General features: G+C 38.4%; 1 pseudogene; it reads right to left on the bottom strand.

Moving 5' to 3' along the window:
* Positions 1 to 8,235: 8,235 nt before the first annotated feature.
* LOC107532485 (large ribosomal subunit protein eL32 pseudogene) lies at positions 8,236 to 8,721 on the bottom strand (annotated as a pseudogene).
* Positions 8,722 to 26,486: the final 17,765 nt, after the last annotated feature.

Here is a 26,486-nt window from a genome sequence, read left to right as displayed (position 1 = left end):
TGCTTGGCCACTAACACCTGCTCCCTGGAGTACCTCACAATCCTCCAAACACATTAGAGGATTATGAATTGTGAAAACTCCAAACACCTCAGGAAACCTGATGGGTCATTGAACATTATTTGAAAAATAATGGCCATTAAGTTATCACTATATACTAAGAGTTAATAACTAACTGCAACCTCACTAATCACCATGATTTTATCGACAAAAATCTCAAACAGAAAATCAATTTTCTTGTTCAAGGTGGAGAGTTTGTTTAATTAGAATCAGTATTTAATAAGGGATAAACATTAACATCTTGCACAAGACCATCATTTTTTAAAAGCCAAGCCAAATGAGTTGATTAAATGAACTTCCTTTCCAAAGGAAAATAATCAGAAGAGAGACATCTTTGTCATTAAGCATCTTTATCATTGAAGAGCTGGAACTTTCCCTGGGATAGTTATGTACAGTTTAGAAAAAGGGTCTCTGTGTCTAGGGCTGGGCCTATGAGGCACATTCTCAAGGCTTTGCCTTTTCCCACACAGGCATGCTCTGTGGCACCCACAGCACAGCATTCCTTACTGCCCCCCCCCCCCCCCCTTGAAACACAGAGGCAAATAATGTGGCCAGAGGAGATGTCTCCAGAGTTCATATTTGCCCTTTGAATATAAATGAAATTGGTAAATATTTTAAGAGGGGTAAATTCTTAACTTAGGTGCCAGAAATAAAAGGCAAACCAGAATCTATGAAGGTATTTACAAAGTGGGCAAGTTTGCATAAAGGCCTGGGTCAAACACCAAGAACGCAGATAGAATGGCTTTTCCCTTTGGAAGCTGCAGAAAGGGAAGGAACTCAGAAAGATGTAGTTGCCACTTATATATTACTCTGGAGCTCTTCTGTCACTGCAGTTATGTCACCTCTGATACTGGGTCTAATTAAAGTCCTGGATCCATCAGGGAAATTCCCAGAAACTGTGGAGTGAATATATTCAATTAGGCACTCTGTAAGGAAGCCTTGGATAATACACATCTAAGCAACCGCCTTACAAAGAAAAGCCAGGATCATGCATGCACAAGCTGGAATTAGACATAAGTGAGAAGCATGAAGGTTTTGTTTACAGAACACTATGTGGAACAACAATTCCTCATTTTTTTGTGACTGATATGACCCATTTTAATATATGTATGTCTCCAAGAACCAAGTTAACCATTCATTTTCCAGTTCCTTCTATCAAGTTGCTATGTACAGCCAAAGTCTGAAAGACAGCAGGTTAATTTATGTATACTTCCCTTGCCAAGTGTGATTAATTGATGTAATATGTCAATTCTCTTTATGCAAATGTGAAGGATGCATTTTCATTAATATCCACATATATTGTAGATAAATGCTTTCAGAAGGGATGATCTCACTGGGGCAGTCGTGGGCAGTTGCTCCTTCACAGTTCAATTTAGGAAATATTTATTGCACTTATTACTCAAAAGGCACTGCTTTGTGCTATGGGAGAAATTAGGTAAAACTCTTCACTGCTCTAAAAGGGCTTAAAATCAAGTAGAAATGATCAGCTTTGCCCCATCCAAATCTGTCGCCCTCATCCTCCCGTCTTCTCGACCTCAGTAAATGGAGCTACTATAGACTATGTTAGTAACTCCTAAAATTGAGGAGTCATCCTTTATTCCCTGGTCTTCACTCCCATGTATATCCACTTCATCAGCAAATCATAGAGATTCTGTTTCCAAAATAAATCATGAATCTCATCATCTTTTATATCACCACTCATTTTTTATCTATTGACAAAAACAAATTACCCCCAAACTTTAGTTGCATAAAACAACTTTTCTTTTTTTCTTTTTTAAATGTCCACAGGTTCTGTGGATCAGGGCACAATGGGGACAGACTGGAGGCTAAAGCCATCTGATGGGACATTCACTCACAGGCCCAGTGGTAAATGCTGGCTGGGGGCTGGAGGTCTCAGTTTCTGTTCATATGGTCTTTCCATGTGGCCTCAGTACCTAAGGTAGTTTGGGCTTCCTCCCAGCATGGTGGCTGATTTCCAATGGAGTGCCCCAAAGAGAAAGAGCATGAAGGAGGCTGTATCTTTTTTATTGCCTCCAAAGTCATAACACCATGTGTACAATTCTGCAATGGTTGGAGCAGTCACAAGCCTCTATTCAGTGCAAGTGGAGGAATCATTGACCTCTCCTCTCCATGGATGCAGGGTTAAAACATGTGAGATACAAGATATTGTCATGTAAATTTGCCATATCTGGATGACTGTAGCATCCTTCTGTTTAATCATCCCCACTATCTACTGTCTTCCTCAATCTATTTTCTCCTCCAAAGACAGACTGGACATTTAATTTGCAACATTTCAAACAGAAACTGTCAGTTCTTCATATAGTATCTGCCAATGGCTTTACATTGCACATATAATAAAATCCAAACTTCTTGCTTTAGTCCACAAAGCCCTGCATGCTCCCCTCTTGCTTTATACCAAGTAGTCTTTTGTTTCCTCAAGCATACCAAGCTTTTTCCTCCTCCTTACTGCTTGCCCCCACCTGAAATCTTCCTCTGCTCCTTTCATAGCTGCATTCTTCCTTCTCGCTCAGATTAAATTTCGCCTTCTTAGGAAGGCCTTCCCTGACTGCCTGTAGTGGTTAATTGTGTGTCAACTTGACTGGGTCATGAGATGCCCAGATATCTGACTAGACAATATTTCTGGGTGTGTGTGTGATGCTGTTTCTGGATAAGAATAGCACTTGACTAGGTAGACTCCTCAGTGTGGGTGGGCATCACCCAGTCCACTGACGGCCTGGATAGAACACAAGGTGAAGGAAGGGGAAGTCCACTCATTTTCTGCGTGACTAATTGAACTGATTAAGCTGGAACCTGGGTCTTCTCCTGACCTTCAACTGTGACTTACTCCATTTTCCCCCTGGTTCTCAGGCCTTCAGACTCAGACTAAAAGGCACCATTGGCTTTCCTGGTTCTTTAGCTTGCGGACAGCAGATAATGGAACTTCTCAGCCTCCATGATACTGTGACCCAATTCCTCATAAAAAAGTGCTCGCTCTCTCTTGCTCTCTCTCTCCTTCCTCCCCCCCCCCCCCCCGTTTCTCTGGAGAACCTTAACTAGTATACTCCTATCTAAAGTGCCTCGGTGGCATCTGTGATAGTTTTAATATCAGCCCTTTGTGTTTTTTTTATAGCATTTCTTACAGTGTATCATTTCTTTATTTATTTGTGTGTATTTGTTTCTCTTCTTCTCTCTCTTGCCCTTCTCTCTCTCCCTCTTTCTTTCTATTTTTTGTTCTGTTCCTCCCACTAGAATATAAGGCCCATGATGATGTTTCTCTGTCATGTTCTAATACCAGAGTTGTTCTGGGCATATAGTAGGCACTCAAGAAATATCTTTGAAATGGAAAAAAAATTAAAAATATTTTCCAACAATTATAGAATAATTTATAATGTGAAAGTTGTAAAGAAAAGTATAAAATTCAAAGTGGAATGGATTACATTTAACCGGAAGGATCAGAGAAGGTTCATGAAGATAGATTTGAGTTAAGTTTTGAAGTACCTATGAGAGGAGAAGAAAGATATGATGGGGAAAGAGAGTCGCAGATGAGTCAAGCAGAGAATATCGAGGAAAATTCCAAGAAGCAGTGTAGAATGAAAATAGGGTGATTAGGAAGTTAGTAGAGGAAAAACTGAGGGGTAGTGAGGAGCCAAAAATTAATGGCTTTCAATGTTGTATTGACATTTTTCTACAACCAATAAGGTCGTATTTAATGGTTTTCAGCAGAGATTGAGATATGGCAATAGTATATACTTTAGAGGGATGGAATTGATTAAATGATGTGTAATTTCCCCCCCTAGATATGTTAGCTGTCAAAGGCCTAAATTATTCTACAGTACTTTTAGCTAAAATCCAATCCAGAAACCTGAGGCAATTATTCTACCCTACAAACTAGGAATATGACACCATTTGTACTTCTTGCAAACAAAGAGACCAGGGATACTCCCAAATAGAACCTTATTTTTCATGGAATTCACCACCCAAATACTAAAATTGCTTCTTTGTAACATGGGTAGGATTAGGTTCTAAATGAAACACTATGATTTGTCATCTTTCTCTTAAACAATAGCATCATTTGCCTCAAGGAAACATGAGTTGTAGAAAATTATTCCCCTCAGCTTTAGAATTTAGGATCTCACTGGAGGAAAAATAAAAAAAAAATATTGTGGTTAAAATGAAGGAGAATGCTGACCACTATAGTAATTAATGAAATATTTTCAATAATGAATTTAAGGGACATCGCCTCTAAATCTGTGAACCTCCCAGGTTCAGAGAATAGCAATTTGTTATGTCCTATTTGATGAAGCTATCCCAAGAAATACACATAGAACTTCTTTCTAAAAGAGACACTCACGTTTTCTCTATTGCAGTCTCCAGTGTAAAAGCCTTTGCAGAGTCTGTTTACCTGACGGTAGGAGACCTGAGGACTTGGAGCATAATGGCAGTGCCAAAGCTGTAGATCTTCTCAGCCTGGAAGATTTTACCCCATGGTGCTCTTTTCTGAGGACAAGTGTAAATCCAAACGGAAAAGAGCTACTCAGATATAGACACAATATTACACCTGTGACTAGCAGTCCATGAGCAAAACCCTATTACTGATCTCTAATATTTGGACCATTTCTGTTTATTATCATGCTTTGGAAAGATATTTTTAGATTTGCCTTCCTACTGTCACTCATTATAGCCTTTGCTGCACTTGGTTTTACCCATAAGTAAACTCAAAGCATCATAAGATGGAGTCGGCTAATAGCTAACAAATTGGTTTCTGACTGAGAAAATCATTTTTTATAATTCCTCCTGAGAGAGACTTTTCTCCATACCTCTTATCATGAGATTATTAGGAGAATAAATTTGCTTCCGAATGCCCCACATTCTGATCAGCAAGGCCCTCACTTGCTAGTTGTCCGTTTGTAAAGAGATTTTAGAATCAGATGAAAAAACCTGATTAAGTGAGCCACATGGCACTTAAATCGGAGTATAAAAGCTTCTAAGATCGTGTTGAGTTTAACAAATGCCTTATTACTTTTAAAAAATCACAAAACCTGGAGTATAATAAATTCTAGTGGGAGGCCCTGGATTTGGCAGTTAGGACTAATAATTATGGTAGCTTTTGGAACAAAGTTGCTGACAGCATGGCTCTGGGTAAAGTTTCTCTGTGAGCACAGATCTCTATTGACATATGGGAAGCTCATTCTCACAGCTCCCTGCCCCCGTGGCACCCCACACGTCGCTATTATGCCACCATTATAGCACATTGTTTTATTACTGTTTATTTTTCCCTCCTCCTTACTGGACTGTGAACTCTTTGAAGCTAGATGTTTTTTTCTGATTTTCATTTTATTTAATCTCTGTCGTCCTAGTAACTAGCATAAATGGTCCATAGGGAAAAAATTGTCATATCCTTGTTGTGTATATGTGGTTTTTAAAAATAATCAGAGAAAATCATCTCTAAAACTATAGACTAAACTGCTTTTTCTAGGTGAGATCAGTAATATCTTTGGTCGTTACTCACCTTACTAGGCATCTGAAGAAATAAGGACCCAGGTAGAATTCTTTTGCTCTCAGAGTTGTTTAAACTTAGGTAGATTTTAATCCTTGCCAATCACTTCAAACAGTTCCTCAGGCACAATAACTGTATTCATTTGAAGGATTTTCCTTATTCTGTATATTTGCTGTACATTCCTTTAAGAGGTTCATCTGTTTTCCATGTCCTAAAACATGAGATGAAATATTTCAAATACATCCACTAAAGCAGAGAATAAGTGAAACACCAGTGTACCCACACCCAGTTTAGTTACCCTTGTCTCTCATAATTTTTAGGTTAGACATCATATATAATTGAGAGTCATCCTATACCTCTCCAAGTGACTTCTAGTGACTTCTCTCCCTCCCTCACATCCTATAGATGTTTTTATACTTTCCCCATATACTTTATAAGCACTGTCGCTTAATATTTTGTAGATTTAAACCTTCATATAAAATATAAGATGTTATATCACATTTATTGCCCCTTCATTTAATTTATTTATTCAACTGATATCTATTGACTTTCTACTATGGGCCAATCAAGGGCTGAAGACACAGCATTGAAAAACACCAATAAACTTCTGCCTTCATGGCACATCCCAAATGATACAGAAAAAATGAACAAATAAATATGCAGACACCTACTATGTCAAATAAACTAGTGATACTAAAAAGAAAAATAAAGCAGGAAAAAGGAAATACATAGTACTTGGTGTGTGAGATGATCCAATGGCTGTTTTTGTTTTTTTATGGAAAAACTTTAATGATGAGATGTTAGAGCACGACCTGAAGGCCATGAGAGTGTGAGCCCAGAAGACAAAAGGGGAATACAATTCCAGGTAGAGAGCAAGCACATCAGTGCAAAGGCCCTGAGGTAGGATATTTCCTGGAATGATTGAAAACCCATAAAAATATATTGTATTTGGAGCAGGGAGCCACATTATGGAGGAATTTGCAGCCATTGGAAGGAGATGGCTTTTACTCTGAGTGGAGCACAGACAACCTTTGAAGAGTTTTGAAGAGAAGTGATGTGATAATACTGGCATTAAAATTGTATCAGTTTGGTTACCATGTGGAAAACAGACCATAGAAGAGAAATGGCAAAAGCAGGGCAACCAGCTCGGAGGCTATTTCAGTAATCCAAGCTGACGTGTTGGTAGCCGATGAGAAGTGGTCAGATTCTAAGGAAGGGCTGACAAAATTTGGTGGAGACTGGATATGAAGTTTGAAAAACAGAGGAATCAAGAATCATTCCAAGTTTGGTACCTAAGTAACTGTAAAGAGGGTCTTTTTTTTAATAATTGAGATGAGAAAGACTGTGAAAAAAATTACTGCTTTTTGCAGATGTTTTACTTGTATACTTGGAAAAAAACCCAAGATAATCAATGGAAACCTGATACGAACAAGATAACTTCATCAGGTGATGTAGCATAAAATTAATATTTGAAAAGCAGATTTCATATATACTAACAATAAACAATTTGGAGCTATAATGAAAAGACACTTTTCATGAGCCATAAAAAATAAAATAACTGGAAATAAAAAGATATATGCAAAATTATATGAAAGAAACTTGCCAGAAAAAATATGCAAAACCAGAGGAAAGAAATGTTGCTCAAATGATTAACATACCAAATTCCTGGGTTGGAAACTTGGTGTTACAAAGATGTTAATTCTCTGAAAGTTAATTCATATAGTTAATTTATAAATGTAATGAATTCCCAATAAAAATACCATTGGGAGTTTTGAGGTACTAGGAAAACAGATGCTATATTCATGTGAAAAAAATAAACAAGAATAGCAAAGAAATTCTGAAAAAGAAGGGCAATGATGGAGGGATTAATCTGATTAGAAATTCAAGCCTTATATTTAAAGCCTTGGTCCTGCAATTAAAACAATGTGATACTAGTTCATAAATAGGCAAACAGACCAATATAAAAAATAAAGAAATCTAGAAATACCCTGAAGTTATTTAAAGGTAGAATATTCAATAAATGAAATAACCAGCTAGCTAGCCATCTGAAAAAAAAAATTGGTTTCATACTTATACCATATTCTAAGAATAAGTTCCAAGGGATCAAGGTATTTAAATGTTTTAAATAACCAGTCAATAAAAGTACTAGGGGAAAGCTGAGGAAGAAATTCTTTTATAATCTGATGTGAGGCCGATTCTTCTAACCAAGACATCAAATCAACAAGTAACAAAGAAAAAAAGAAATTTCTGCTTGGCAGAAACAACAGTAAACCAAGTTAAATGCCAATGACAAGTTAGCCTTATCATGGCCTACCCAGAACTAAAGACTATTTTTCTTTGTGACTGTCAGTCATAAGGTATAGCTCAGAGTGCAGAAGGCAAAGAGGTTGCTATCAAAAACTGAGGCTGGAAGTGAGCCATCAAATATGTGTTTACTGGAAAAACTCATTACTAGCTTATTCCTCAGACCTGTGGATGAGGGGGAGAGGAGTAAGAGAGACAGCGCAAGTCAGATATCCCAAGTTTCACAGAAGACTTTTTCTTAATGAAGATAAGAGGACCTTGTACTTAACATTTATTGCTACAGGCATTTGAATAATTTGAGAAATTGTACATATCTGTAATCCAATAATAGGTCAATTTGTGTATATCACCATTTATTTTTTTTTGATGGCAGAATTTTATGATTTTATTAACACAAATACAGTGTGTACACAATCTGGCTGTTCACTTCCTTCGCTGCGCAGCCTGGCGTTGGCATTGGTGACTCCGATGGCCCGCTGGGCTGCTCTTTCTACAGTGGCTTTCGGTTCTTTGAGGAGCCGTTGGGAGCAATCTCAGCACAGTGAGATTTGTTGCACATCAGCGGCACTGCAAGCTCCTTGACGTTGTGGACCAGACACCTCCAAAAGCCACTGGGCAGCATGTGCTTTGTTTTCTTGTTGCTCCCATAACCAGTGTTGGCCGTCAAGATCTGGCCTTTGAATCTTCTGCGCACCCTGTTGTCAATGGCCCTGGGTTTCTGTCGGTTATACTTAACTTTGACATATCTGTCTGACCGGTGCCAAGTGAACTTCTTGGTCCTCTTTTTGACAATCTTGGGTTTCATGAGGGGTCTGAGCGCAGCCATGGTGCCGAATAGGAGATGGCTGCCGCCTCCGTAGGCAGCGCCGAGGAAGGGCTGCCTGTCACCACTTAAGGAGAGTCTAGTTGCCTGGGAGAGGTGTCTGCCCTGTAAGGATTTTTGGTGCTGTCGTCTGTACCATTGCGCACTTATGCCTTGTGCAATAAGCAGGTTGCCTGTATCATTGATTTTGGTATTACTCGGCTTGTTGAGAATATCACCCAGATGCAATGCCTGATTTTATGAAGAAGGATGTTGAACCGTGAGAATAATATGATTGCAGCTGCATCTAATGGGGGCTATGAGAACAGTTTTAGAGCCAGTTGCATTTCACAAGACTCAGCAGGCTACACACAAGACACAACAGATTCGTGCTCAGATCTCAGTGGGACTTTTCAGCGTAAGTCTTGTAGAATATACAGTGTGTAGTTGCATAGCAGCCCAAAATGTCACATCAGGGACATTCGAATCACAATAGTTGGCTTTAGTCATATAAAATTCATGGGTCCTACTTTATATATAAATAAGCAGTGGAGGAATTGAATGTTTTACTATACTGTCATGCATAGAACATGACTAGACTGTGAAATTATTATAATTGGTTTCTAACTTGGAGCCAGGTTAGCAATTTAGAAAATTATATATAGATGATAACTTCTTGGCATTTAATTGACTAACACTTTTTCTGGAGACTTTTCAAAATGAATGTCCTTAGAAATCATATTTTTTTTTACTGCTTTTCCTATTAAGATACATAGTTATTGACCTGAGTTCTTTGATTATTGGCCCCACCATTCATCCCAGATCATTAACCATATTTGGGTTCATGCTGACCGAACCAACACCAACCACCATTGTGAATAGATAATGTGAATAGTATCAAGAGAAAGGAAAAAAGAAGATGTAGGTTTAAGTGCAAATTCCTGAGAATTTTTAATAAACTTATTTTTTAAAGTCATAAGGGCAATATAGGTTTATTATAGACAAACTGGAAACTATTTATAAATGTTTTAAAAAATTAAAATTTCCATAACTTAGAATAGATGCTCTTTATATTTTAATACATTGCCTTTTTCTTATTTTTAAGTATTTTTACACAATCAAAATTATATACTTTATTCAATGTTATGTCATGTAAGACATATAAACCAAAAATTGGTTTATAATACTGACATATAAACCAAAAATTTCTTCATGGATATAATTTATAATTAGGTTTATTTTATTGTATGGATGTATTATAATTTGTTCAATCATTTTTTGGGGGAGTTGACTTTTTTCCCCCAAGACTACTTTTAGTATTATTCACTTATCAGGGTATGGGGGGGGGGGGGATAAGAGGTTCTTTTTCATGAATTTTCAGGCAGAAATGAGAATAGAATCCAACTTTAGAAGGAGATTATACTTCAATTAGGGAAAAACACTTAATAGATCCTTTGGTTTAAAAGAACGATAGGTCCCCGGCAAAGTTTAGAATGGAGATGTCAAATTAAGATTTCTAAATTGCTCTGCAAAATAAAGTAAAAGTGCATTCTAGTGCCTACAATTTTCCCTGGTACTTAATGAGGTAATAATTGTCCACTTGGTCAGTCTGGTGACAGGATGCAAGCTTCAGGCCAAAGCAGGACAGAGATTTTAGTTACACTGTACTGAGAAGGTTCTATTTCTCCCAGACACTCCCATTTAGAACAGCTTTCAAAAGGAAAGAATCAGAGAAAGTGTTTTTTAATTCCATGTCTAAATAGAAGAAAAAAACGACAAGAAAACAATATTCTTCTTTTGGAAACAAATATTTTTTGATCAAAAGCTGTTTGGTAATGCAAGATAATGTAGACAGTTTTGTTTTAGCAAGAACAATTGTCAAAAGTTTAGCAACTTTGAACATTCATAAATCATTTCTGTTCCCTGAGGCTTTTATAAGTTTTGATTGTTCAAAGATAAGAAAGATCTGGCCCAACTCTAGAAACATTTGGTGTTTTGTATTTTGTTTTGTGTCTGAATGATAGATGTGTGAACATGGGTGGTTACTACAAGTCCCTAATCATGCATTTGGACACATGAATGGGATTTAACAAATTGTCTCCCACAGGATGGGCATATTCTCATGATTCCAATCCAGGAATGGAGTTTCCCAGGACGCCAGCTCACTACTTTCTCCGACTCACCTCTGCATAAACAAAAATTGAGGTTGCCCTATGGGAGAGGGGCAAATCTCGGCTTACTCTCTGAGTCCCTTTTGGGTCTGTGATTTAGCACCAAAGAAAGTGATCCAAATAATTTAGTATATATCTGGATTTTTTTTCCTCTTAATACATATCTTCCTTCCACTCACCACTTCTAACTGTGCTTCACCCTCTGTGTTTCCTTAATATTCAGACCCCTCAAATGTCATTTACACAAGAAAAGCCTGCCTTCTTCATTTAAAAACAACTGTTCCTATTCATCTGTTTGAAGTCAGAGAGTAGAGGAGCTCCAGGCTATGCAGTCTTACAAGCTATCATGCTCTCTTTCCTTCTGCAGTATGAATCGGAACATATGCCCAAAGCTTGTCGGGATAGAAATGTTTTCCTCTAACTTTTTATTACCCATTTTGTACAAAACTCAATTAAGACATTGATTGATACTCTCATGTAAGTTATTCTCTAGCCCACCAGAGCTGACTGTTCAGACTTTCTCATGCCATGTCAAGCCTTACATCATAGTCATCTAAATAGAAATGTACTTCTAATAACAATGAGAATGAATCCACATTTCCAAAGCCAGGAAAGCTGTGCATAGCAGAGGAAGAAATAATAGAATTATTTTGGTATATGTTTTGTTTCGTTTCTCCAGAATACCTCAAACAGAAAATACCTTATTCTCTCATTTGCATATTGTCTGTTCTAGATAATTTAATGTTTTACTTCTGGTGTGCCAGGTTTTATTGAAAGCCGTCATTGAGATATCCAATCTGATAAGACTGCATGCAACGATTGAGGTTATTCCTTTAAGTTCCTCTGATATTCCTGTTTTGGGAGGAGGGGAAGGGAGACATCTAGGGGTTATAAGAATATGCTATGATCCAGAAAGATGGGCTATTCAGATTAGCCTGTCAGCTTTAGAAATGTGTAGTACATCTGCCAGTACAGTAAATACATTCGGTTCCAATTTCCTCACATCATGCATCATTCTGTCTCCATCTCATATGATCTTTGATGCAGTTCTAGAGGTGCCAAGGAAATAATCAAAGAGTGAGAAGGAAAAAACCCAACACCCAGCAACAACATAGCAGCCTATCCATCAATGAAGCCTGTTTGATGAGGTCTTTAATGAGTGCTCCTACAGGCACCTTTGTATCCACCTCGGAGTCTGGGACTTGACACAGTGGCTTATAAGCTCAACCAGTTCCCACTCTCATCTTCTTGATCCAAAATAAAAGAATGGGAAAAATCATGGATTTAAAAACCAAGTGTACAAAAGGATAAAGCAACAGTTTGTACCATCTTCAGATACCATATCCAATCAGTATCTCAAGAGTATTCCCTAAATAACTATGAAGCTTTTTGATAGAGCCTAGTGAAAAATCTTGGGAACAGTTCATCTGGAGATGAGAGAGGCCTTATTGGACAGACCACACTGACTGGAGAACCTATCAAGATAAACGGCCAAAGTGATTGACATTCCTTCTGTTTCTTCTGGAGATGGAAGCCCTTATAAAATTCAGAGGGGCCAGATGTTAGTCTACTTATTCATACCAAGAACCTGAGTCTGAATAGGCTCACCTCTCCTCCATGTGTGTGTGAATATACACACCCACACACATATATATAAGGACATTGCTTTTATTTTTATCCTTCTCTATGGAGAGTGGTGAGAAGCTGTCATTTTAATTAAATTCTCTGTTCAGTTAGCATGCAGAATTTTCCAAAAGTATTGAAAGGTGAGGTGTTTGGTGGTGGTTGTTTTACCAATGTTCACATTAACAAAAGCAAGACTACTTGACATTCCTCTGGAGAAGCGAGAATTGCAGTGTGTGCTGGTTCATGCTTAGTGTCTCTTCCAGCACTCCTATTTCCATGCTGCCTGGAATCATGAACTGAGAGACTCCTGAAAGCCAAGAGCTTGCTGTTAGCCTGTTATTAATTTTCTTTCTTTTCTTTTTCCATTTTACTTAAATATGCTTAAACTGTTGCATAGAACAAACTATTAGTTATAAAAATTTGAGGATCTTTGACCCAGAGTTCTCTAATTTATTTTTCCCATAGAAATATTAAAAACAAAAATATTGTTAAATTTGCTCACACAAGCTTGTGTGGATTTTAATTTTTTGGTTTAAGGAAGAGGTCATGAGAGAAAAAAAAATCTCACCATACTACCTAAATTAGATCAAATCTCTGCACCTAACCTCAACAACAGATCTAACTAGCCAGAGTGAAGAAATAATATGGGCTGGCACCAGGAAGTGAGTTCATCATTCATACTTGAAAAAAAAAAAAATCTAAGCAGTGTCATCATTTTACATTTGAACTTTCCAAAAATCGTAAAGCAGCAAGTTTAGCTTTCCAGATAATAAAATAAAAAGCCATGCACAAAAGGAAACCCAAATGATTATTTAGACAGAATTTCAGATCTTTTCCATCACTAAAAGAAATTGGACTCACTCTTCATTGCTGTTCAGTGCTCTTGAGACTCAAGCTGTACTCCTTAGCAAGATGAATCAGAATCGTAAAAATGCAGACCTTGAAGGGGACTTAGAGGTCAGCTGGTCCCTTTCTCTACAGCTGGTCAGCAGTGCAACTTGCACTAGACTTCGAGTTCCCTGAATCCTGGTCAGGGTCTCTCACAAGGGTGCCTTATTTCAATGACTTATATTTGTTTGTTTCTATTGTTTTGTCATAAATAGCTGTGTCCCTTCTTCATCTCTTGGTTTTGCCTCCAAATATTGAATGTCATAACTCTTTACCTAGATGGAAGAAGCATGGATGTATTTAACTCTTCATGTGGTAATGTCAAAAACATCCAAGACTCTGATGCCCTTAGGAAATCAGGGCATAGTTCTAGTTTGGTTCATTCACATTGAATTTGGATGAGAGTTATGATTATTTCTTCATTTTGCTGGTGCGAGACTGCTTTCCCAGATAATATTTTGTTCAAATCAATAAGTTTCAGATCTTGAAGGGGGGGAGAAGGAGCTCCTGTCCTCACAGTTTAATTTCTTCTTAGAGTCATGCTTCAGGATCTTTGCTTTTCTCATCTCTCCTTAGGGTGGGTAACACCTGTACTTGGGTACTTCCCTCATCAAGGTTCCAGGCCCTCATGCCTATGGTCACAGAGTTTCACATCATACATCAATACCAGTCACTGATGAGGGTCTGTGTGACATGCTTATTTAACATGGAAGTCCTTAAGAATGCCAGTGACTAGCAAGGTTATGTTAAAAGTGTACTTTTTAAACTAGCCAAAATGCCCCAGTTAGTTCCTATTTTCCAGTTAGTTTCTATTACAATTAAAGGAGTCAAAATATATTTATGAACTTGAATTTTCAAAGTGTACAACCTAAAAAGTGAAATTGAGCACAGTAAGGAAGAAGGACAAGCATTCGCTTGTAGTACATAAATTATGTCCTTGCTGTTTTAAAATTTGCCTGTGAAACCGTGCGATGTCTTCACTCCTCTATTTTGTATTCAAAACGTTTTCTCTACTCATTCCAATCTTACACATGCCCTGATAAATCTTTCTTCATCACTTTTGTCTCTCTTGATCTCAGCTTTCTGAACTCCCCTTCTCTCACTAGGTATCTACATGCAAAAGTTCTCTGCACATGGCACTGTAATGGCTTATAAATTCTGCTCCCTGAGTAAAGCTTTCAGGTCAAGATTCCCAGGCTCCTCTCCAGAGAAGCAGACAAGGCAGCTGAGCCTTCTGAATATCTGCCCCCACACAGATGACAGTCTAAATTCTGAACAGGGTCAGCCGGTTACCAGGAAATGTTTCCCATCGGTTCTTCTCACTTCCCTCAGTTCCTCCTGATGTTGTTTTTATAGATGAGCCAGATTTTCAGCTTCAGAAACATGTGTGACCTAAAGAAAAGCTGAGCCTGCATTCAATTGCATACCCCACTCTTTCCCTGATCTCGCATCTATCCTGACAGCTTGACAGCCGTCGTTTCCTGTTTCCAAAAGAATCTGATCACTGCAACCCAGGGCTGGACGAGGATCTGGTTGGGTGTTAGGTCAGAGCTCCTGACCTTGTCCCAGAAAAGAGACAGACACAGAATTCTCTACAGTCAGGTTTCCTTTTGCTTCTCTGCAACTCTCATTCTAACCCATACAAGAAGATTCTGGAAAGTTTTTGGCTCTTCCAAAAGCAAATAAAACATTTATAAAACATTCCTCCTGGGCAGGCTAAGCATCCTAGACTCCCCCAAGCCACATTTCTTCAGCTGCTGTCAATCAGTGCCCATGGTAGCCTGTTCTTTTTTAAAGAAAAGCAATGAATGAAGGAAGGGGAAAGGGCAGAATCTGAAACCTGCCAAAGAATGAAGACACTGCTTAGAATTTCTTAATAAGAATAAATTAATGAAAGCAATTCACTGAGTGTTTTCTGTATGTCACCATTGATGAGGTTTTATGGGTGTGATATCATAATTTGGCTGTCTTTGACCTGCCCCTCCTGGCCATTCTAAATTCTGCAGACATTATGCAGATATCTTGCCAACTAAGAGAGCTGAATGCCAAAGGCCTGCTTTATTTGGGCAGAAATCAAAGGCCCTGTGGGTTTAAGGAAAGGCAGGCACAGTTACTTTTCCCAGCTCCACACTGCTCAGCTGTGGCTAGAATCTGTTTGTAAATATAGCTGGAGTTTGAACTAGCCTTCCCCCAAAGACAAATGAATTTCTAAACATGTTTATACTTGCAAATACATAGTGTTATACACTTCATGCCACCTTAATCCCTATTAAACTAATTTGAAGTCATGTCAGGCCAAACTTCCACAGTCAAATGAATTAGACATGCCAATTGATCAAATATAGGAAAAGACTAAGTACTTTTTCTGTTTGGCATCCATGCATTTAAAGCATCATTTTTACACCAATATTTGTTATTTTCCATTCTTCGGGGTTTTAGCATATTCACAAATAAAATTTGTTCCCTGTGAATGATGACTTAAAAAAACTAAGGCAGAGTCAGATTTTATATAATTCTTAAATATGTATGAGGAAAATAAAAATATTATAAAATACTTAACTGGGTTTTAAAGAATTAAGGATATCTCATAAAAAAATTGGAAAACATTCAACTTAAAACAATTTGGCGCTTACCCCTATATTTTCCTTTATTCTTGCTATGCAGGACAATGGAAATCTGCAGGGATTTGGCAAGATCGGTGGTGAGTGAATCCAAATAATACAATATTTTTACAGTAGTCCCTTTGTGTTTTTGTTTTGCTTTGACTATTTCCCTATAGGTTAATGCCAGCACACAGGACAGGTCAGACACCATTCATTAGTGTCATAAACTACAAATGGCATTACCCACGATGGAAGGTGTGTCAAAGCAATATGTGCCTCACTACATCTCAAATTTCAAAAAAAAATTATTGGACTTTTATTTAAAAGAATAATGTCCTCATCTCTGCCTTGTATTAGCTCCGGCCACCTGATTTTTTTTTCTTTTTCTGGCCTGCAACCTCTAAGTTCTCTGTCCTTCAGCCAGTTCAATCTGCTTACAAAATATTTAACTGCTTCATTACCATCTTGTCCCAAGCCCACTCATGAGGAGTCTACTGCCTTTCAAATTAAAACCATATTTTGTGGATCACATGTGAGCATATATTCATTGTGGCCAACCCCATTCCCTAACTTATTTCTAAACCCTCTTTTTATCATTTGTCTTTCTTTTTTATACTCAAAGGAAAGCTTTCATACATTATTATGGGTTTCCTTATTAACTTTCCAGATTGTAAGATCTTTGTAATAACTGGGCAAACCAGGAAACACTGACAATCAAAACTATTTGGTGAGTGAGCAAAGGAGGAAGTGTCAACAATCAATAATTTAAAGAGCCAAAGAAAATTATTTTAAGACAATTGTTAAATTCACAGTGCGTCCCTCCCCCTATGGCCCCCCCCCCCTCAAAAAAGTCATGCAATGGTTAAAGCACAAAACCCAAAGCTGCTGATGACAGCTTTAACAGCCCTGCTGCTGACAAAGAAGCTGTTGAATAGTGGAACCTAGGAGGCACCTGAAGAATAATGGAAATAATGGTATTTTACATATTTCACATGGTGCGGGAAGCCCTGTTGAAGTGCCACTCAGCTTAGAAGTTTTACTCTTGCATAAAGTTAAGATATTTGAAGTCACTTCCATCACTTCTGTGTACAGACCAAGCAGATATTCCCAGGCAGCTTTGCCAGACATATTTGGCAGGGCAGGCTCTGGAGGAAAGCTGCACCCTTCCCATTTCACCATTTGTTCAGTAGTAGACATAGCTACAAGCTGGAGGACTTTCTTGATGAAAATTCTGTACCTTACAGCCTGATTCTGGAGCAATTGTTAAACTTCCCAGCAGTGGACCTATCAGGCAGAGGACATGGAAAGGGTGAGGGCAGATCTGGATGGGATACACTTTATTAAAGACCCAGAAGAGGGTGCATGAATGGCAGGACAGGGAAAGAAAAAGTCTGCCCCAGAGCCTAGCAGATATCCTTTCCTTTGCCCATCCTGTCTGCACAATATCTTGGTAAAGAGGGCTGGCGTTTAACAAGGGAATCATATATTTATCTATTATTTGAAGTTGTAATAAAATTTTTTAAATAAACCATGTAGGGTTCTTTCCATATGCTGGTTCAGATTTCAACTTCTTGTTTCATTACCCCTCTAAAGCCCAGTTTTAAGTTATCTCCTTTACTCTGTTTAAAGAGAATGAGAGAATAAACTACTTGGATTCAAATTCTGATTCTGCTGCTTACAACCTATATGACCTTATACAAATAACTGAAACTTTGTAAGCCCCAGATTTCATAAAATTAGATGATAATAGGATCTACTTCATATGGTCGATTGAGGATTAAATGATGTAAAGTTCCAAGCATCATGCCTGGAACAAAAGTGTTCATTCATTGATGTGACAGGTATTTATTGAGTCTCTTCCACAAGCTAGATGCTGGGCTAGGAACTGAGTCTGCAGTCATGGACCAGACATGCTGTCTGACTTCACAGTGCCTGCTAATTAGAGATGGTAATTGTAGCTTCGAGGAGAGGTGAGGTTTCCTAGGGAGAGGATCTAACATGAGAACTTAATTTTTTTGTACTATGAAGATCCAAAAGTCATTTGAAAATGCTGGAACTAGAGCTGGCTTAATGTGCATTTGACTTGAGTCACACAGGGTAGTCAGAAGGGCCCCATGCTTGGTTTTATGCTCTGTGGTCATGGTTTTGATATTTTTACCAATTTTGTCTTTGAACTTGTGTTTGGAAACTGAAGTCTGATAGGACATGTGTGCAAAGGAGACAGGTTCAATATATCTTTTACCATTCCTTGCTGCCCATTCACATATAGTGTTTGTGATGCCCCCATGAACTCATAATTCTGGTAGACTCACAATGTGTAGGAGTTCGAGACTCAAAGCAAATGCAAGTTAAGCATGTAATGTCTTCACCTAAGTAAGCTGACCGCGCTTTTAGGCCATGCTTTCTGTTGGAACCAGAATTTTATTTTTGTTTTCAAATACAAGCAAAAGTTTATTTAGAAAGTCACAGAAATAGAAGAAGTGAGCCATGGAAGAAGTGAGCCAGCTGGGCTGTGTGGGCTTGGGAAACAAATTACAGAGGTAGAAGAAGGGCCCTTAGAGCCTAGGAGAAAGAAAGGCAAAGAAAACATGCCCGGGGGAAGAAAAGGGGGAAAGGCTCAGGTGTGCTCCAGAGAGAAAAAGCTTGCACTGGGTCCCTGGTCTTAAGAATCTGGAGGAGCCTGGCTGGTGTGACTCAGTGATTGAGCATCGACTTGTGATCCAGGAGATCTAGGTTTGATTCCCGGTCAGGGCACATGCCTGGGATTGCAGGATTGTAGGCTCGGTCCCCAGTAGGGGACATGCAGGAGGCAGTCGATCAATGACTCTCTCTCATCATTGATGTTTCTATCTCTCTTTCCCTCTCTCTTCCTCTCTCTGAAATCAATAAAAACATATTTAAAAAAAAAAAAAGAACTTGGAGCAATTTGGAGGATAGCAATAGAATATTCATCAGCTCTCAGATGTGTCCCCCAGGGTTGTGGTAACTCCTAATTGGTCAGCCAGGGTAGGGGGTTGTTAGTCAATGCAGCTGGTCCCGATGTCATCCATGGTGTTGCCTCACCTGGTTTTGCTGCTTTTCTGCCCCTGGAGCTGAAACACAACTGAAGCCGAGATATTATCTCTATGGCTAATGCTTAAGACAGTGGTCATGCAAGGGCTTGTATGGGGGTCATGTGAGATTATACTCTAGACCCCTGTTCCTTCTCTAAGGGGGTCTACTACAGGTTGGTGACATGCCAGGGGAGGAAAGGTCAGGGTAGGGTCCAAACTGAATGGCCAATGACATGAAAGGTCAGGAGGTCTAAACCGAATGAGCAGAATTTGCTTCAAATGCGGAAGAAGGCAGTGCTATTCTAGGAAACATAAATAGCCAAGGAACCTCATCATATCTTTTCTTACTTGTATTGCTTCCTTGTATTAGCCAACCATTTAGGCTGAAAGTGATGGCATAGCAGGAAAGGGAAAGATAACCGAAGGCTCCTTTTCCTTTCAGTCCTTCCTTATTTGTAGAATGTGATTGTATCACAAAGTAAGAAAAAAGATCGGTTGAGTTAGTTGTGTGCATCATTTCTAATATTTGGTAAATACAAAAATACATATGCACATACAAACCACAAAATAAAACCTGTGTAATTCCTGTGATTCTACATATGACTTCAAAATGCCTTTAAAACTGACATTGGTTAATATAAAGATGAACAGTCATATTTATACTAATGATGTTAAACATTAATTTTTTTCTCTACCCAGAAAGACATTGAATGACAAATAAAAAGTACCATGACAAATTGAGAGGGCGTCTGGGGGGGAAATACAAAAGCTTTATATTTTGGAATTTTTATTAGCACTTCCTTTGCTGCTTTTGAGCAAAGGATCCCAGGTCAAACTTATATAGAAAAGATGGGCACCAACTATTTGAAAATTATATAGGCAATCTACAAAGTTCAGTAACTCAATGGAGTTTAGTACAGACAGGCCTAAAACTTTAATTAATTAAAGTATCTCCAGAATAGTTGAGAGGGCATTTATGTATGGTAAAATGTGGTTAATGCCTATTTTCTTTTCTGCTTTTATATATTTTCTAAATTGTATACCGTAAACAAGTTTTAGTTTTATAATTTTTCCAAAGAATAAAAAAAAAAAAAGTTTTTATTTGAAAAAAATCAACAAAGTGCCTCAGTATAGCTACCAAGGGCTACATATTTTTCAGGGTTTTTTACGAAGACTACAACTGCAAATATTAAATCCACAGTGGCATAGAGTTTCCTACAGGAGTTGCAAACTTGAATACCTGTAGGGGCTAGACAGAGATAGTAAGTGGTGAGCATGGAAAACCGAAGAGAATGTGCCCTTTCAAAAAGCACTTGATTAGTAGCCAACTATGCCACCCCCAAATTTGCCATTTTGGCGTAAGGGTTATTTTGAGCTGTAGGCAGTTGAGAAGCAGATGCAAAACAAAGCCCCCCTTATTTGCCTGAGAGCAGGGCATAAATATGTAGAAGTCCCCCCTTCCCTCTCTACCAGGAAGGACAGAAGTTAATCTCCGGAGATAACTCTAGACCCTTATCCCAGAGACAGCACCGGATGAGTCTACATAATGAAGTTTACCAGCTAGCCCTTACCTTCTGTTAGTTCCCTCATGTACCTACCTTCTCACAATTTTGCCACCCTGGAAAAATGTACCGTCTTTTTCCTCTGTCTTATCACTTCTCTCGAAATGCGTTGTTGTTTGTTTAAGATGCTAGGTAAGCCCAGGTTTTAACCACCCCTTTGAGCTACCCATCACTGAGTGTGTACTACTCCCATGGGTACGTATGATGCACATGTTCATGGACTTGTTTTTCTCTTATTAATGTTTTTTGTCAGGCTCATGCACAGGGCCCCAGCCAATGAGTCTAAGATGGGGAGAGGAAAAAGGAAAGTCTTCCTTCTCTACACGTTCAAATTCACAAGTTGTTAAAACACTGAAGACTAAACCAAATGTCTCATCTATACTGCTAATCCTCTCATCTTCAGAAATAAGTCTTGACCCACTTTTCCACGTAGCTCCCTTTCTATCTTTCTGCTCCTTTTGCTTTCCTATAAAGAATTTTCACATGGTTTGATTATCCAAAACATATGACAAAGTTGATCACTCTTTCTTGAAATAATTTTTTCCAGGGGTTCCTGAGTTTTTCAACTACCTCACTGACCATTACCGATTCCTTTATAGCAGCGATTTTCAACCTTTTTCACCTCATGACACATGTAAACTAATTACTAAAATTCTGCTGCACATCAAAAAATATATTTTTTGCTGATCTGACAAAAACTATAGGTATGATTTTGATTCATTCTCACTGACGGCTATTGTTGTTGTTGGCTGTTGTCATTTTTTTATTTGACAATCTAAGGGAAAAGAGGTTCAGTGCTCCTGAATAAACAGTCAGGTGTTGCATGTTTTAAAAATTCTTGTGTCACACAGGTGCGTAGCTGCATATGGTTGAAAATTGCTGCTTTATAGATTTCCCCTCTTCCTGGCTTTACGTAGAAGCCACCCAGTCTTCAGACCTCTTCTCTGTCTCAACATTATGTCCCCTCTTGATGTTTCCCAGCATCATGGCTAAAAAACCCTGAAGGCTCTGAGAGTTCGATCTCCAGCTAATGCTTTTACCTGAACTCTTGTTTTGTATCCAATTGCTTATGTAACATCTCCACTTGCCGGTCTAATAAATGTCTCAAGCTTTCCCTGTGCCAGAGTGAACTCCTAACTTTGATGCTTTGCAGTTAATAGCCACTCCATGATTCCAGCGGCCCAAACCAGTAAAATTTGGAGTTCTCCGATTATCTCACACTCTGTCCCCAACTCATCAGAAAAATCTTACTGCCTCTCTCTTCAAAATATATCTATTTTCGGATGACTTCTTAGTTTCTCTACTGCTGCCACCCTGGCCCAAGCCACTATGGTTCCTCACCTGAATTACTGCAGTAGTCTCCTAACTGATCACTCAACTTCATACAGCTCACACTTGAGTCTGTTCTCAACCCAGCATGTTACTTATCTGCTTGAAACCCCCAATATCTTCCTATTTCAGGCACAGGAAAAGCCTCTCTTATCTTGCCTTTCTTATCACTGCCCCTTCATTCATTCTCCTCTGCCATCCTGACCACTTGCTGTTCTTCGAAACCATCAGGTATGGCCCTGCCTCAGGGATTTTGCTCTCTCTCTTCTACGTAAAATATTCTTACCCCAGAACCTGGTGTGGCTTCTTCACATGCATCCTCCCTATCTTTGCTCAAATATTGCCTTTTCAGTGAGGTCCACCCTGCCCATCTAAATTAAAATTGCACATACATAATCCCCAGTTCTCTGCATCCTAGTTACCCTCTTTTATTTTTCTCCATTATGCTAATAATCTTCTCATATATCTTACAATTTTCTTGTTTATTGCCTTGCTCCCCCTCTGGAACATAAAGTACACGAGGGCAGAAAACTGCATCTGTTTGGTTCAATACTTTACCTTAGAGCCTAGAGCAGTGTCTGCTACATATTTTTTAACATACAAGTATTCCCCCCAAAAAACCCTTGATGAATGAAATAACTACCAATTTGTGATACTTTAACTACTATATATTCTATCTGCCCATGCAGACTTTCAGCTTCTTAATAAAAAAATGGACATTTTCTCTCATCTGTCTGTATCTCCTCACACAGTATTGTGGAGATCACAGACTTTTTACTAAGAGGTCTGCTGTTGATGAGAATGCCGGTGGAGATGATGCTGAAAGACAATAATAGTGAAACAATCTTTCCATGAGAAAAAAGCAACATGAAATTGCTGTTGGCAAAAATCTCATTCTTAAATAATATGCATGTGATAATAAAGCTAGAAATATTTAATAGGGTTGACAAGACTTTAGAATTTTCTTAGTAGTTATAATAGAGCATTTAAATTAGAAGTAAAGTAGGTGACTGCTTCCTGTCAAAGCAAAAAGAAAGGAAAGGTACTTGGCTTCCTAAGCAGTAAATAGAAACCAATAAAGCTAATAGCCCTGTATGAATCACTTATTCAATTCCCAATTTCCAAAAGTGTTTCAAAGAATATTGTCGATTGGGCGTTCAGAGCTCAGTAAGCATCTGAATCTCCATTATTTGGCTAATTCTGTCCACTAATACTGCCTACCATTATTTTTCACCTGAATTGTTATAATAGATGGGTGATATTGGAAGTAGTAATTTAGTTTTCAGGATAATATTTTTGTTTTTGGAAAATCAAACAGAACTATTAATAAAGGTAAAAGAAATTGAAGTTTTTTAAAAGTTGCAAAATATTGTATATGGTATGTATCTATTTTTGGTTATATATATTTACATATACATGAAAAGTTATGGAAAGACAAGCCCCCAGCTGATGATAATGGTCACCCTGAAGATTGATGTGGTGGTGGTGGGGTAAGGAAAATCATTAGAAAGGAGGGGATGAAGATTTTTCACTTTTCACATATAAATATGTCCAAACTGTTTAAAGTCTTAGCAAGTAGCATGTGTTATCTTTATAATTAAAAATAAAATAAAATAAGTATGTTGGGCTACTCATCCAAAGAGCACTCTAAGCACCCAGAATGAGTCAGGAATGTGGTCCCACAGGCTGGGGCACCTTGAAGTCAGGTAGTGAAAGAAAGGTAACGAAGCCATGCTCTTAGAATTCAGTTCTTTGTTGTAGCATTTTCAGTGGACCTTGCCATGGTGATGGAAAGTTAAAACGGCAACATTTTCTGAATGCTGGGCTATCACAGCCTGGTGTGGCAGGTGATAAGTACTGTTCTGGCAGCTCCTTCCAAAACTCGGCTGCCTTTTCATCTGCCTCCAAAGCTGGAGCCTCTGAATTTGAGCCTTCACATGTGTTTACCTCAGCTCCCCATTAAATACTTGTGACAGAAGTGTCTTCTTCAGATGGTGCAGTGACCTGACTTGTGGTCCCCTAAGATATACGTATCTTCATCCTAGTCCCTGAAATTTGTGACTATCACCTTATATGGCAAAAATATGTGACTGAGTTAAGATTCTTGAGAGAATGGGCTCATTTCGGGTTACCTCAGTGAGCACTTGACACAATCACATGCATCCTTATAAAAAAGAGACAGGAATTTAGGGGACAAGCACACAGAGGAGAAGACAAAGACAGAGGAGGAAGTGATACAGAAATGGAGGCAGAGCCTGGAGTGATGCAACCACAAGCCAAGGAAGCCAAATCAAAATCATCACCATGTACCTTTAGATGCTGTAGTCAGCCTAAATAGTGTCTCCCCAAATTGACGTCAACCTGGAACCCTAGAATATGGCTTTATTTGGAAGTAGGGTCTTTGCAGATGTACTTAAGGCAAGAAATGAGATGAGATTATACTGTGTCCTAAATCCAATGAGAATGTCTTTATAAGAGACAGAAGATATGCAGAGACAGAGAAAATGATTATGTGAAGGCAGAGGTGGGCAGAGTGGAGTGATGCACCTCAGTTACAAGCCAAGGAACACCTGCACCACCAGAAGCTGGAAGAGGAAAGGAAGGGTCCTTCCCTAAAACTTGCAAAGGGAGCAGGGCCTCGCCTATACCTTGGTTTCAGACTTCTGGCCTTTAGAACTGTGATAGAACAAATTTATGTTTTAGGTCAAGTTGGTGGTAATTTGTTACAGCAGCCACAGAAAACTAATGCAGATGTACAGTGGATAATTACAGAGGCAAATACCATACCATCGAATGCTCGTTCCAAGACCCAGGTTGAAAAACATAAATTACTACTTCTTCCATGCATTGAGCATAACCAAAGACCACAAACATTTACCTAGTGAATTGAGTGCCCCAAATTTTTTCAGATCCTCAATAAGTCTGTTAAATCTTTGATCCTAACCACTATCTTAACTACTAGCATTTCTCCTGCTTTTGCAGACTGGCATTCCAATGACACTTTAATTTTTAGAGCCTTTGCAGTGTTATTTAGATCTGTTTGGCTTATTTGGTGCTGTGAGGCTGCCACTGGTCTTTGGAGATGCTGCTTGAAGAGACTGAAGAAGCTTTCTAGCCCTGGGTCACCTGGTGCCAATAGGTAGCGGAAGGGCATCTCCAGCCCACAGAGATAAAGAGGCTTCACAAGCCAGTCTGCCTGTGGCGGTGAATCCACCTCATGGCGCTGCCCAGCTGCTGGGTGTCTTTCTCAGTAGCAGGGAAGGGGGTCTCAGTAACGCAAAGACAGCCTTCCCGGGGTAGGCACTGGCTGTGAATCCTCTCCGCTGACGACTCCTGGCCGCTTTCCCTGAAATAACTTTTTAATTACTTATGATAATCAGTGATATTCTGTTTCAAATGAAGTCCATCTTGAAGTTTACTTTTTCCAAAAAGAAAATTATCTGTTTCTGTAAATCAGTGTCACCAAGTTTTTTCCTGTAAAGGGTATGATAGTAAATATTTTGGTTTTGCCGACCGTAAGGTCTTTGCCACAACTAGTCAACTCTGCCATTTTAGCGAAGGCAGCCATATACCATATATAATAAAAGGGGGGATGTGTTCCAGTAAAACTTAACTTCCAAAAGAGGCAGCTGGCCAGGTTTGGCTCATAGCTTATAGTTTGCAGAGCTCTGCACAAAGTTTTAAAATGTATTTGCATAAAGTAATGCAAAGTGCTTTCTTTTAACTCTTATTTTAAACTTGCTCTCTTATGGCTATTTCCGCCTTGTCGCGTTGGACTTTTGTGTTTGTGCTTTCTCCCTTTTGTTCTTAAGCTACACAATGGTTTGTTTTCCTAGTTTGTTGAGATATTTTTTAAAGAACTGGCATTTATATTTATTTAATAATTCCGTGGGGGGTTTTCAGTTAATTCATCAATTTTTCCAAGTCATAAAGGTTTCCCTTACTTGGTTTCTGCTTTATGAAAGTTAATACCACATTATAGGGTAAATTGTAGCCATTAACACTATAAGGTCTCATTTTGTGTCTCTTAGTGCATTTGGCCTTAATTCTACTTTCTCAGATATCTAGTATTTATCAGAGTGTTCAATTTGATTAGTTAATGAGTCCAAATATTTTTATTTCAATGGATGAGTTAAGCTTATTTACATTTATTGACATGATCAATATGTCAATATGTTTTGCCTTGACTCTGTTTTATACAAATAAATATATATATACATATATATGTAAACACATACTAATATTTAAAAAGCTCATATTAATATTTTTGTAGTAGCCTTAGTTTTATTTTTGACTATTAGTTCATTGACTCCCTACCTTGAGCTATGTTGAAATTAGATAGTAATCATTCCTTCCACCTTACCCTTTTGCACAATATCCAATATGAAGCAATATTCTTTTACTCTCAATTAATACTTTTATAGCAACCAGCAAGCTTATTCATCTTTTCATACACATGCTTATATTCTCTCCATGTTTTGACCATTATTCCATATCTACATTGTCAGAAAATATAGATATTACGTTATTAACATCAAAGTCTCTCCAACCTTTTGATTGGGTGAAGCTCATTCTTTAGTAAGTTACTCAGGTA

Source organism: Miniopterus natalensis, chromosome 4 (genome assembly GCF_054644295.1).
Source record: "Miniopterus natalensis isolate mMinNat1 chromosome 4, mMinNat1.hap1, whole genome shotgun sequence".
NCBI classification, from domain to species: Eukaryota; Metazoa; Chordata; class Mammalia; order Chiroptera; family Miniopteridae; genus Miniopterus; species Miniopterus natalensis.
This window is presented reverse-complemented; position numbering and strand designations above follow the sequence as displayed.